Source organism: Rhipicephalus microplus, chromosome 5 (genome assembly GCF_043290135.1).
Source record: "Rhipicephalus microplus isolate Deutch F79 chromosome 5, USDA_Rmic, whole genome shotgun sequence".
Classification (NCBI taxonomy): domain Eukaryota; kingdom Metazoa; phylum Arthropoda; class Arachnida; order Ixodida; family Ixodidae; genus Rhipicephalus; species Rhipicephalus microplus.
In genome coordinates, this window is record NC_134704.1 from 122,829,877 (window position 1) to 122,842,824 (window position 12,948).

Sequence of the window (12,948 nt, forward strand, 5' to 3'; positions counted from 1 at the left end):
CTGCAGTTGGCCAGCTGTCACTCACGAAGGCAAACATGCACGAAACGGTGGCAGGCAGTTATTGAACCTGACGTCGGCCTATTTTCTTAGACATTTCGTCACCGCGAATCGACGTGTCACTGCTATAATGCCTGTCGAAATATTGACGTGTGCCTATCTCAGCTGTACAGTCCGTGCAGGCTGGACGAACATACTAGCGCACAGACTGTTCGTATGTTTCGCACGCGAACACGTATGACAAGCTTGCATCCGAAGAAATTATGGTTATCCGATTAATATTCGCAGGGATTTCCCATTCGCTCCGACGTCGTTGTACTTATATAGGTGGTTCACTTGCAACTGCTGCTTTTTCATACGTCTTTTTCAGTGTAAAAACTGCAAAGAAAAAAGAGCAGTCTTTCTGCACGTGTAAACATTCCTAGAAAAAAATCTTGTCTTCCTTTACATTTCTTTCCTATGTTTCTTCGTGTATATTTCCTTTTCCTATTACAGAAAAATTTAGCTGCTAGTCGGTGCTTGTTTATGCCACCTCTTTTGTGTGCCGTTGTTCATAATTCATCTTTATGCATTTTTTTTCTCTCTCTCGAGTTTTTTTTCTCTCGAGTTAGTGAAAAAAATATGTTTTTAGGAACTTAGCTGCCAGAAAAAAGCATTGGTGACATTATTTTTGAAAGAATTCCCGCATTTGAAATGCGATACGAATCAAGCTCCTGAAAGTCACTGAATTTGCAAGCACGTTTACAAGTTTCGCCTAAAACTGCTCGCTGAGTGTGAAAATAGAAAACAGTGTGAAGGAAAAAATACATGAAAAAATATTTGTCGGAAATTAATAAACTATATTTAACTTATCTGTTAGCGTACAGACTACAATAACATTTCTGATACGCTTTAGTGAGTCCAATCAGAAGTGGATAGTCCAGACAGTAATAATTACTTATAAATAAATTATTGCATGAACTATTGTTTAACGAAATTCAGTTCAATTTTTTGCGTATAAAACTTGTTTTATACGATCACAAACAACATTCAAGAGTGATTGCAATATTTTATGGTGTGGACGTTGGTTTGTGCATTACAGGACTCACCAACTTAAGTTGGCGAGCGCTTCTTGGTATGATACAGTTGTGACTCGTTGACACAATCATTGACGAAAAAAAAATGACAACCTTATGAAAGTTGTGTACGTTCTCGCCGCTGTTAGACAGAGGTATTTTTCGTCACTATTCCCTCATGCTGTTTACTTACTATGCAAGAGTGCTTAGGTGTTATTCGCTGGAGTAATGTTCGTCAGGAACGCTGTCAAGAACGAAGTGAAAGCAAGCATTAGAATATCCCGATGAAGTGGCTTTCTCTAGTCTAGTGAAAGGACGCACACCAAAATCCGGGACACCTTCCAGTGCATGAGTGAAATGCATTAGCAGTTTGAGACTCTGTTTTCTCTCCGAGTTCTTTAAGCCGCGAAAGTTCGCTGGCCTTGCATGTCCTTGTATAGTATTGTAGTTGGACGCTTCGTTACATATGCGTGCAAGACCTATTACCCAAGAGCACATTACTGGTAGCCTCTCCGTGTTTAGTCTCTTGGTATCTCTCCTTGAGTAGATGCTTTTGCGTCCCGAGTATTGTGCCACGGCCGGTGAACAAAGGACTAATAGGGCGTGGGCGAATTTTCATATATTTCCTCGTCTCCTCGGTTTCTCTGCGGTTGCCCAATTTACTATACAAAGCAGCCTACTTGCTAATTGCCGTGGTTAACCTATCTGCTTTTGATCTCTATGTTTTTTTGTTTCTCATAAGCTATGATTGTTGAAAAAACAAAATGTTGATTTATTATTATTACGCGTACAGGGTACGATCTGAAAAATATGTCAGCAATGTCACTAAAAATTATTCACTGAATTGATTGTGACCAGTATTTACAAATCTTCAAAACAGTCTCCTTTTGCGTCGATTACGTCGGTTCCAGGAAGAAATCCGGCTGCCAAATGCGTTCCGGTAGTACTTACTGAAATGGCTTTTAATGCTGCACTGCGGGCTACTTTGAGTCCGTCCACAGTCCCAGAATGCTTGATTTTAAGGAGTGTTTTGAGGCGTAGAAAAAAAAAAACACGCTTAAGCTACTGCTTAATCTGAATTCTAAGCGCGGCTTTATGTTAGGACAAGGTCATCGGTGTTTGAAGTTTGGCTTTTCGCAAGCTATAAGCTGCATCATAATTTATAACTTTGGAACTTACGCAGCACTGGCTACACATCTGTACGGCAATATGCGCACTTTGTCGACGCTGGATGCGACTGACGACAATGAAGAATTATGGCTGACCTCTTTGCAGCGGCCGAGATGTTTCAAACCACACACTGGTTGCACGATTCGCAATGTGCTGGTACTGGTTGTAATTTTACTCTTCTTTCAGGACATATTACTACAGGTTGATCTGATTCCGTGCCCGTCATGATGCCGTTGTCTTTTCGCGAACGAATTTCAAGCAACAGCGTGGCTCTGTGATTTCGTACTCGAATGCCAAGTAGAGGGGCCCGGTTTGGAATCCATTTATATCCAGGCCATTGCGCCCCTTTCATTTCTTTATGTGTATCGTTTGCGCCACTGACGGTGACGGCGACGCTGTTCAACACAGAAAAAGGCACCTGAGGTCTGCGTTCTAACTGTTGAGGGTAACCAAGCCCACGCTGTATGCGGGCTTTGGATATCGTAGGTGGCACCCCTTCCTGCCTGCTAGTCGGTGACGACGAAGGCACTGTCGGCTGGCACATTATCGTAGTGAAACGTCCAATTGCCTGCCTGGTCCGGCCGAATGCGTTGCGACTTGCATTGCAGGCTTTTCAAGACTTCAACACTCGCGTCCATCACTCGCGTCATATTGTCAGTCGGTGCGGTCGTGGACGGCCGACCTGCGTGGCCCTCGTCTTCGACCTCTTCCCGGCTTTTTTTAAAAAACCGTCTGCCACAGAACGAATTGTATAAAGTTCAGTGTCGGGACTTGACATCGTAGCCTTGTAATTATTATGCATTTTGTTTCTTTTTAGAGTATATCTCCATATTTTTCTAAGAAAATATACTGACGTAGGCACTTGACAAATTAGGCGCACCTAAGAGAGAACACTCAAAGAAGCAGTCTGTTATAATAACGTTAGCCAATGACACTGAGAAAATCTGCGTAATAAGGGGACGTTTGCCAGAAAATGAGCCTGTTAAATGGCATGATGGTGATGATGATGACATATTATGAATGGCGCTCACCCACAAAGAGGGGTTCGCCAAGAACCAGGCGGTAGGATGCTGAAAGTAATGAAACTAAAACCAATCTGCAATAATTATTTTAAAGATAAAACTTCAAATAAACAAAACTGCTTACAGAGGAAGCGGCCAAACCATCTTAGTTTCTTGATAGAAATAACTACGAATTATTTATTAAGAATCTGAAAAAGTAAGGATATACTAACATGGTCATATTTTTGTTGCTTTGATGACGTCAAACACAGTAGAGCATACATACTTGTTGCAGCAACCTAATTAAGTGCCGCCAAACAATAAAATTATTGTAACATTGACCTCGATCCATACTTTCACCATCTTCACTTTCGTCATCTTTTTCTTCTTGCCCCTGTCCCCACTTTTAGCACGCTGGTTTTCTTGAAGTCCGTATACAATCCTGCCTATGGAAAACTAGATTGAAATTTAGGCATAGGTTCGCAACATACATGTGGAAGGAACACCGATAAAAGAAAGAGGAAAAACGCGTCTCTTCGCGAGCAGGCAAAGCGCGCGGTCAGCCGTCGCGAGCTGCCACGCGTACCGGTATTGTTCCAACGGTTCTCGGCGGCCGCTTACAGCTCGCTTGATTGAGAATCTTCGAGTACCGTCGCAGTGTCTGCAGACATGGCATCCGATACTAGTGAAGACAGGATGAAGAACTACGTCATGATAGAGAAGATTGGGGAAGGCACGTACGGCGTCGTTTACAAGGCAAAGTGCAAGGGGACCAACAAGATGGTGGCCATCAAAAAGATTCGAGTCGATTGCGCAGAGGAAGGCGTGCCGATGACGACCATACGAGAGGTGAGCCTCCTCAAGGAGCTAACGCACGAGAACACAGTGCGTCTCATAGAAGTCATCATGTCACCGTCCAAGTCTATATACTTGGTCTTCGAGCACATGACCATGGACCTTAGGAAGTTCTTGGATGCTCAGCCCAAGAACAAAACCCTGAATGGCGCCATCGTCAAGAAGTACCTCCGTCAGCTGGTGGACGCCATCCTCTTCTGCCACAAAAGGCGAGTTCTGCACCGCGATCTAAAGCCAGCCAACGTGCTTATCGACGACAACGGCGGTCTCAAGGTGGCCGACTTCGGCTTGTGCCGGGCCTTCACGCTGCCCGTGCGCGCCTACACCCACGAGGTGCTCACCCTGTGGTACCGGGCGCCGGAGATTCTCCTGGGGGAGAGTCACTACTCGACTCCGGTTGACGTGTGGAGTATCGGGTGCATCTTCTTCGAGCTGCTCACCGGGAAAACTCTCTTTCGCGGGGAATCAGAGATCGACCAACTGTTCCGAATCTTTCGCGTCCTGGGTACGCCGACGGTGGACACGTGGCCAGAAGTGACGCAGCTGCCAAACTACAACCCGACCTTTCCGATGTGGAGAAAGAACATCGTGGCCGAGCTGCTTCCCGAGGCTGACTGCGAGGCGGTAGATCTGCTTCTAAAGATGCTCATCTACAGCCCTCGCGAGAGGATCTCGGCCAAAGGCACCGCCGCACACCCCTACCTGGCCGGTTCGAGTGATTCCAAGGAGGCCGCGGGCACCACCGAGAAAGAAAGGCGATGAGACTCTGCCGTGGCAGCTCAAACATGGCGCGCAACTCGGAAGCCATCCATCGCGGATTATGGCGGCTTTGTGACAGGGCAGCGTCGCGCTTCTTGCTGTAAATAAAGCCAAAAAGTAACTCCTGCTGCGTGTAGTATGCATTATTAAGACTGTACTGAAGAATAATGTCACATGTTTGTGAATGTGAGGAAGGCAGCTGCTAAACCGAAAAAAGTTGCGTGTGGAGACGCCTTTTAAATGTCATTTTAAAAGACTCAACAAATCGTACTGATATCCTAAAAATAATTATTCACGAGCACTTGCTATTGTAGTTTTCTTTCAAGACTTTTTTTTTCCGTGCGATTGGTTCTTGCCCATTCATAGGTCCGGTATTCTCGGCCCTTGGTACAGAAAGCAGGCAAAAACGTCCATGAAAAATGCATCCTCGTACTATGTATGGCCTGCAACTATCGTCGCAACAAGTGTACCATGGTACGCTGATAAGTTTCGAGCTAGAATATTTGTTAAAGCAGGTAAATTGGACAGCTTGATCTACACATAATCACCCTTGCACGATTTATGACGTCTAACGACACTGTCACCCCACTACGAGGTGGTTCTTCGTAATGGCACTTCTCTTGAGGCATACTCGAAGTGCGCGGTGGACTCTTACTTGCCCGCGCGATGGCGCTGAGCTGGCTCCTATACTCGACTGATGTGACGAAACGCCTGCGAAAGGCGTACTGCTCCACTGCATGAAGCTTTCAGCACCTCTTGAGATCTTGCACTGTCAGCGAAATCGGCACACCTTTGACTGATTAACGACGTCGATTGATGACGTCTTCAGAAGGTGTGACGTATCAGAGATGTCACCGTATGATACCTTGAATACGTAGTGATAACGTCACCAATTTAAAGGGGCCCTGCAACACTTTTCGATCATGGTCAGAAAACGCTGCCGATCGGTAGTAGAGGCTCCCGACACCACGCGAGTCAAAAATTATAGCGCAGCACGCAGCCTGAAATTCACAATAAATGATCAAAGTCAGCTAAGAATTGCTTTCTCTTCTCTCGAGAAGTGACAGGAGACGCTCCAAAATCTCTCGTAGCAAGCCCATCTATCAGCCATTGGCTGATTTGAACATTGTGCGATTGGTAAGTACAGAGATCACCGCCGGAGGTCGCGACTTGTCTGTGCGTGCGCGCGCGATCATTCTGAAAAAGCTGTGCATTCGAAAAAGAAAAACAGTGGTGGAGGTCACGAGGCGCGAGTGACGTATTTTCCTGACCCCCGCCATCCCTCTCTACTCAGCTTCCAGCACTTTCGCCGGGACGAGAGAAAAGAGAGTGCATTCGCAGCGTGGGATAAATCTTTGTTACTCTACTCGTACTGGACGGATTCTTGAATATTTTCTGGCGTTGAGTTCGTAAGGCAACAAAGTCTTCCAGTGAAGTCATTCTATGGGTATACTTGAAACAGTGCTTCAGGGCCCCTTTTAGCGATACGTGACCTCATAACAACAATTGAACGTTTTGAAGGAGCTGACGTGGACGTGAATGGACGCCGAGAAACCAAGGAGAGTGCAATTTACAGTTCTGCTGTTAAATATGAACAAAATATGAACTGTGTGCTCCACTATAAAAGACGGTCCTAATCGGGGTATTTAGAGCACAAATCCTTGCTCTGCCGTGTGATTTATATTGCGGCCTACTTCATACCCGAGTACAAGGTGACTACAACTCGTATCTTGCTTTTGTGCTGAAACACTGAAGTCCAAGTCTCCACGACCAGCGTTCGTGTTTGCCATCTGTGATTATTTCTGTTTTTTTTTCGGTGGGGGGGGGGGTCAAATTACTATGCAATTTGTGTACGTTGGCGTGATTTTGTGAAGACTAACATTTCTGCATTGGCGGAAGTAGTAGATACGCCCAGAGAAATTGTCGAAACCTAGCGAATTCGGAAACGATTACACGTGCGTAGCTAACACGCGACAACGGCAGCTTTTAACCCGAGTTTTTGTACTTTCACTAAGTAGTCTCTATTTGTTTTATTTTCTATTTAAAAAAATTACGCTTTCAAATAAAGCCTAAGTTATTGCTTCAATGGTCTCGGCAAAGCACAAGATTGGACCTAGTGATAAACAATCTATAGTAGTAGGTATGGGCACAAAACAGTGGCAGATCCAGGAACTTATTTCAGGGGGGCCGGTTACTTGAAGAAGTAACACCGAAAGATTTTACTGCCGAGCCGTGCCTGTGCTTCAAACACCCTTAAAAACAAGGCGTCACACAATGCAAACTACGTAATGATTGGGTCGTTCAGTAGTCCAAACCACTACAAAAGTTTGCTCTTGATGACCTGTTAACTATGGCGCATACCTGCTTCAGCCATAATTATTCATCGTCATCAGATTCACAGTGAAAAAAAAAAGAATAAAGGAGAGCAAAATAGAAGGAAATGAAGAATGAAAAGAAAGAAAAAAGTACTATATGCCTGGTGTTCGCTTGTCCCATATCCTTGCGTGCAACTCCTACTTTTTTTTTTTTCAAAAAAGTGCTTTATGCAGGAGCTTCAGTGGCACCTTTCTATCTCGGAAACGACGTCGAAAAAATGCGCATTATCGGAAGACATATAAAAACAGTTCTGTAAACACAAGTTGAACTAATGTCCGTTTCCTGGCCCCATGGTGAGTAGCACTAGAAGCGAAAGTTGGGCGAGTTGGTGGTTCATGCTTGGATGTAAAAGCAGCGCCGACACTTTGAAGTCATGGCTTTTCTGTTGGTTGTTCCTCAAAGTCCTTGACAAGAAATGCCGATCATGCTATCCAATGACCATGATCGCATACATTGCATGCTTTAAAAATTGGCAGACTCCACGTACAGTGGGAATCGGTGATATGCGAAGCACGAATGAGGAAGCTTGATATGTAACTTTACTTTAAAACCAGCACATCAATATGAGGCACAGGTAAGTGAGGCCGTACGTGACTTTCATGTCATGCTTATCACTTTGGACGTGTAATTTACCTTCGTCATCTATTCACGTCACCTGATATCGAGTTTAGTATATGTGCGGCTAGCGAAATGGCCGCGAGCACGCTATGAGCGGAGTTTTAGATTAGCGCACCGCGAGCCATAGCGGTGCGCTCGCTGCAACTGCGCATGCGTCCTAATGCGAGTCGGCGTTCGCGTTCGCGGACCACACGCCACGGAGGAAGGAAAAAGGTAAGGAAAGGGCATGCCCAGCCGGCGCAGGGCGTAAAAAGTGTGGCGGAAATGACATCATGGCGGCCATATTTACTAGGCACAATGGCGGCGTTGCTATGGTTACGTGTTGCGCACTGGAGCTGGTCTATAGCAGTGAGCGGCTGCGGCTGGCGGCGGAATGTGTGCCTCCCCAGGTCTCGTGCTGAGCCGTGGCGAACAATATCTGTGCTCTGCGCCGCGTTATTGGTTACGCAGTGTTCTCCTGGCTGTTACATTACTCTTAGAACGTTTACAAATCCCTTTGTCCATCACAGGGTTTCAACAGTGCGTAGAACAAGTGCATATCCATGTGTCGTGCGGCGGATGAAGCAGTTAGTGTTCAGCGAAATTGCGTTGGGCACCATGACGAAGCTGAATGACGACGAACGCCTTGCAGGTCAGTGACGGTTGAGCAGTGCTCCTGCTTGTAACAACGGACGGCGCTGTTGAGCCCAGCAAGACGCCGTGAGGACCATGTGCACATACGTAGTTTCGTGTTGTGTGTGTACAGTAACAACTTGCACGTGCGTATTAAAACACCTTTTCTGTTCCGCTTGGTACACTCTCCACCAGCATTGCATGTAATCTCAACGTAACAGCAACCACGTTCAACTGTCACTAGCAGCGTGCTCAGTCACCACGGTCGCAGAATGCTGACGCCGGTGATTTTCACGCGGAACACGGACACAGTGGCAGGACGCTGCGTCGGCCGCGTGGCGGAATGCAACCGTAGAAGGCGCACGACCGATCGTGTTGTCTGTACAGTTGCTGAATTAATGACGTGAAAGCACTCGCCGTTGTCAGTGCATCTAGCGCGCGTTCTCTCGTAGTTGCTTCGTTGTCGGCGAGCTGTTACTCCCTGTTATTACTCGGATGAAGCGATTTCGCTGAAGGTGTCCCGCTGGCTCAGAGTGATGAGCCCAGTTCCATTAGTTTCGGATCGTCACGACACACGCGCTGCGCAGCCCACGTGCTTTCCGAGCCGGAGAGGGAGTCGCGCCTTCTGCTTCGCATTCATATGTAAACAAGAGAGGAGAATTTGCCTAGTCACTATGGCCGACTTCCGGCTTCATCGCGGCTTCACAACGAGTGACGTCAGGGCCTCTCCTTACCTTTCCTTCCTCCGTGCCACACGCAGAAAATCGTAAATTGCGTGCGGCGATGGCGGCCCGTATGTGGCCTGCAAGCGCTGGTTTCGAGGCTACGGTGACGCTGCGATTGTGCGTTACGGATCGCATAGGGCAAACGCTATTCTAAAACTTAAATGGCGCCCGCTTCACCCACAATACCCGCAGTGCTTGCAAACAGTATTCTAAAACTCCCTAATGTTTTACATGACACAAATATCATGATTATGAACGTGTCACAACCTTCGTCGTCCATTCACGTACCCTAATACCAAACTTGGTATATGTAAATCTAGCGAAACGGCAGCGAGCGCACGTAACGTTGACGCGTGCCCACGCTGGGCGCAGCGACGCTACGTTAGCAAAACGCGAGCACTCTATGGTCTGACACTATAGGCGCGACCAGCGTCTGTCGGCGAGGTCCGGCGGCAACCGGCTCGAATTGCGACATGCTGCATTTTGCGCCGACGACGTTACCTAGACAGCACCGCGTCTGCTTAGCTTCGTGATGGAGGGACGCCGGGCACGCTCAAACGCGCATGCGTAATAGCAACTCACCGCGGCATGTGCCTGCGAGTATATGCCATGCAGATCGGCGCGTGTCGTGGCATCACCAGCGTGACGAGATCCAACGAACGCCGGCGCACACGCGCGCCGGGTCACGTCGAAGTGTTTTGGCGCCTTGAGTGTGCCACATAGTCATGTTCTTACATGACACACATCTCATGATTACCATGTTTGCACCTGTCACATACCTTCGCCATCCATTCACGTGACGTAATAGCGAGTTTGGTACATGTGAAGCTATCGAAACTGCCGCGAGCACTTCATGAGTGTGGCATGTAGTCTTGTTGTTACATGACTCATTTCATGATTATCATGTTTCGACGTGTCATTTACATATGTCATGCGTTCGCGTCAATACCGAATTTGGTGCTTGTGAAGCTAGCGAAACGGCCGTGAGCGCATCATGAGTGTGGCAGGTAGTCATGTTGTTACATGACTCGCATGTCGTGATTATCGTGTTTGTATGTGTCAGTTAACTATGTCGTCCGTTCTCGTCGCGTAATACCGAGTTTGGTACATGTGAAGGTATGGAAACCTACATGAGTGTAGCATGTAGTCATGTTGTTACATGGCACGCACCTCACGATTATCATGTTTGCACCCATCACATACCTGGGTCATCTATTCACGTACCGTAATACTAAATTTGGTTTATGTGACGCTAGCGAAACGCCTGCAGGCGTATCGTGAGCTTGGTATGTAGTCATTACATGACACGCATGTCATGATTTTACTGTTAGGGTCTATGGTTTGTGTTCGCCATGAAAGCATGCTATACCATACCAGTTTTGCAACATGTCATGTGAACGAAACCACTGCAAGAGCTGCATGACCATGAAATCTAAGTGACAACATTCATGACATCCATGTTATGACTAGTCAAGCATGTTCTTCATACAGTCATGTTATGTCAGACGAAGGTTAGTGTCGACACCATTATCGAAATGACCAGAAGAGCTAAATGTCCCAGGTGGCTAGATAGATAGATAGATAGATAGATAGATAGATAGATAGATAGATAGATAGATAGATAGATAGATAGATAGATAGATAGATACGCTCAAAGTCACCGAAGTTCGCTAAGAAATGCTTCGCATTAAAAATATCTGTTTGACACCTCCACAACTCTGAAAACTGAAGAAGTGTGGCAATACTGATTGTTGTCCTAGTTAGTACTTGCTTACTGACTTGCTTTGGCCACAAAAAACACACACAAAGTAAAGAAACACTCAACGACCGCTTGTGCTTGTCGTTGAGTGTTTCTTAACTTTGTGTGTGTGTGTTATTTGCGGCCAAAGCATGTCAGTAAGTGCGGCACACGAGCACTAAGCGATTCACGAGTTCGTAAAGTTCGCACTGCTTCGTTCACAAAAGCGTCAATGCAGTAGGCATGTATTGTTTTTCTTCCATGAGTATAATCTTGATAGGCAGATTCCCAAACTTGGTGTGCGGCATGTGCGCAAGCTGTGGCTGTACCTAATAGACTTTCATCGTGTTACGGCAGTTGACATAAACATCGTTCGGAGCAAGTTCTCGCAAGGTTGTTTGGCCCCATCAGATGTAAACACGTTGACGTGCTCCTATAGGGGCTCCCCTCCCCCTTAGGTTGTTGAACTTCTTTTAAAGGGCCACTCACCAGGTTTGCCGAATTTCAGCTGACAAGCGCAATGCGTAGACGAGGCGTTCATGATCACGTCTGCCAAACTTTGCAATGCTACGCGCCGCGGAAATGGGTCAAATTTCAGGATGAAAGCTGCTCCCCCTCCCCTTTACCAGCGCACGCGTAGAGAATGAGGGCATGAATGACGTGGTCGTAGGAATGGCCCTACGTACACGGCAATGTGGTGACGTTGGTCCTCTACGTAGACGACTCTGCTCTGACGTTGTAAACAGTATACCACGTGACATGGCAAAAATTATTTAACACAACATGCGTAGTTTATGCATTTGTTGCTTTAAGAGATTAATAAAACTTAAAATAAATAATGAGACGCAATGAAAAATTGTGCGCGTTTTTCTTAGATTTTTTCCCGTGAAGTGCTAAGATATGCGGGGCTAATTTGCCAGCGTTTCACATGCGTTCGGGTCCCCGCGGTCAGCGCATCGAGCAGACGACCTCCGTGGAACGCTCCTCCGCGTTCGCGCACTCATTGTGCTCATCTATTCTACCGCGTCTAAGCCAGCGTTCCCAAACAATCTCGCAGAAATAGGCAGAAGACCACAAAATAACGCTGGTCAACAAAGCAACGCCGCTCACGTGCACGGCGGCTGGGCTTGTTTGGGCACGTCATGCGAACGTCACCTGTTCCCCACCCTCTCCAGATGCCGGAGAGGGTGGGGAAGAGGTTTGGCTTGCGAAGCCTACGCGGAGGAGTGGCAAGGGTCTCGAGCCGCATCTTCTCAACCTCATTTCGCACCGCTTCAAAAAACCTGTTTTCTCCGCTCGTAATGAACTCAGTCGAAAAATTTTTGTGGCAATACGTTCCTCATCCGACACCCAATAACTTCCACTGTCTAACTAAAATTCGGTATGGGGCCTGGTGAGTGGCTGCGCACTCATTTCTTGTAGCGCGCCTCTCAGCGGAGCCGCTGTGGAGCGGCGAGACGACGGTATATTAGTGTGCGCCGTCGCCACCGCCGTGTTTTCTCGGCTAAGGTCCCTTGATTTAATTCTATGGGACCTTATTCTCGGCGTGATGTGCGTGTCATTCAAATACGATTATTCTGTTTGTTTTTTGAAGACGATAGTGTTTTCGGGGGACCTTCGACGCAAAAGTTTTGGTTGGTATGTATGTACATTTATCTGTTTGTCTAACCTTAATGGAACCTCAAGAAGCACCAGACGATACCCCAAGCAGCCGACCCTGTCCGCAGCGCCCACCAATATTTCTCAAGATTCAGCGTTCATACTTGTGAGATTTTCCATTAAAAAGCAATTACTGTGCATATCTGAGGCACCATAACAACACGTAAATATTCCGTATTTGTGTATTTTTACTGAAAAAGCCATATATATGTAATTTTAAGGACCGTTGTGTTTATCACGCTGCGCTGACCAAGCAATGCTTGCAAGAAAAAGGCAAGTGTTTTCAACGCTTTGCTACGACGACATGGTGGTGGTACTTGCCCGTTGCTTCGCGTTCTACACGTTATCACCTCCTAGACGGGCGCGCACGCCGGGTGCTTCGT

General features: G+C 46.8%; 1 long non-coding RNA gene and 1 pseudogene across 1 annotated transcript in view; one reads left to right on the top strand and one right to left on the bottom strand.

The window, feature by feature from the left end:
- LOC142817921 (uncharacterized) overlaps positions 1-12,948 on the bottom strand; it is a 121,512-nt gene that overhangs the window by 40,848 nt on the left and 67,716 nt on the right. The window lies entirely within an intron of this gene.
- Positions 3,920-4,944, top strand: LOC142817367 (cyclin-dependent kinase 1 pseudogene; annotated as a pseudogene).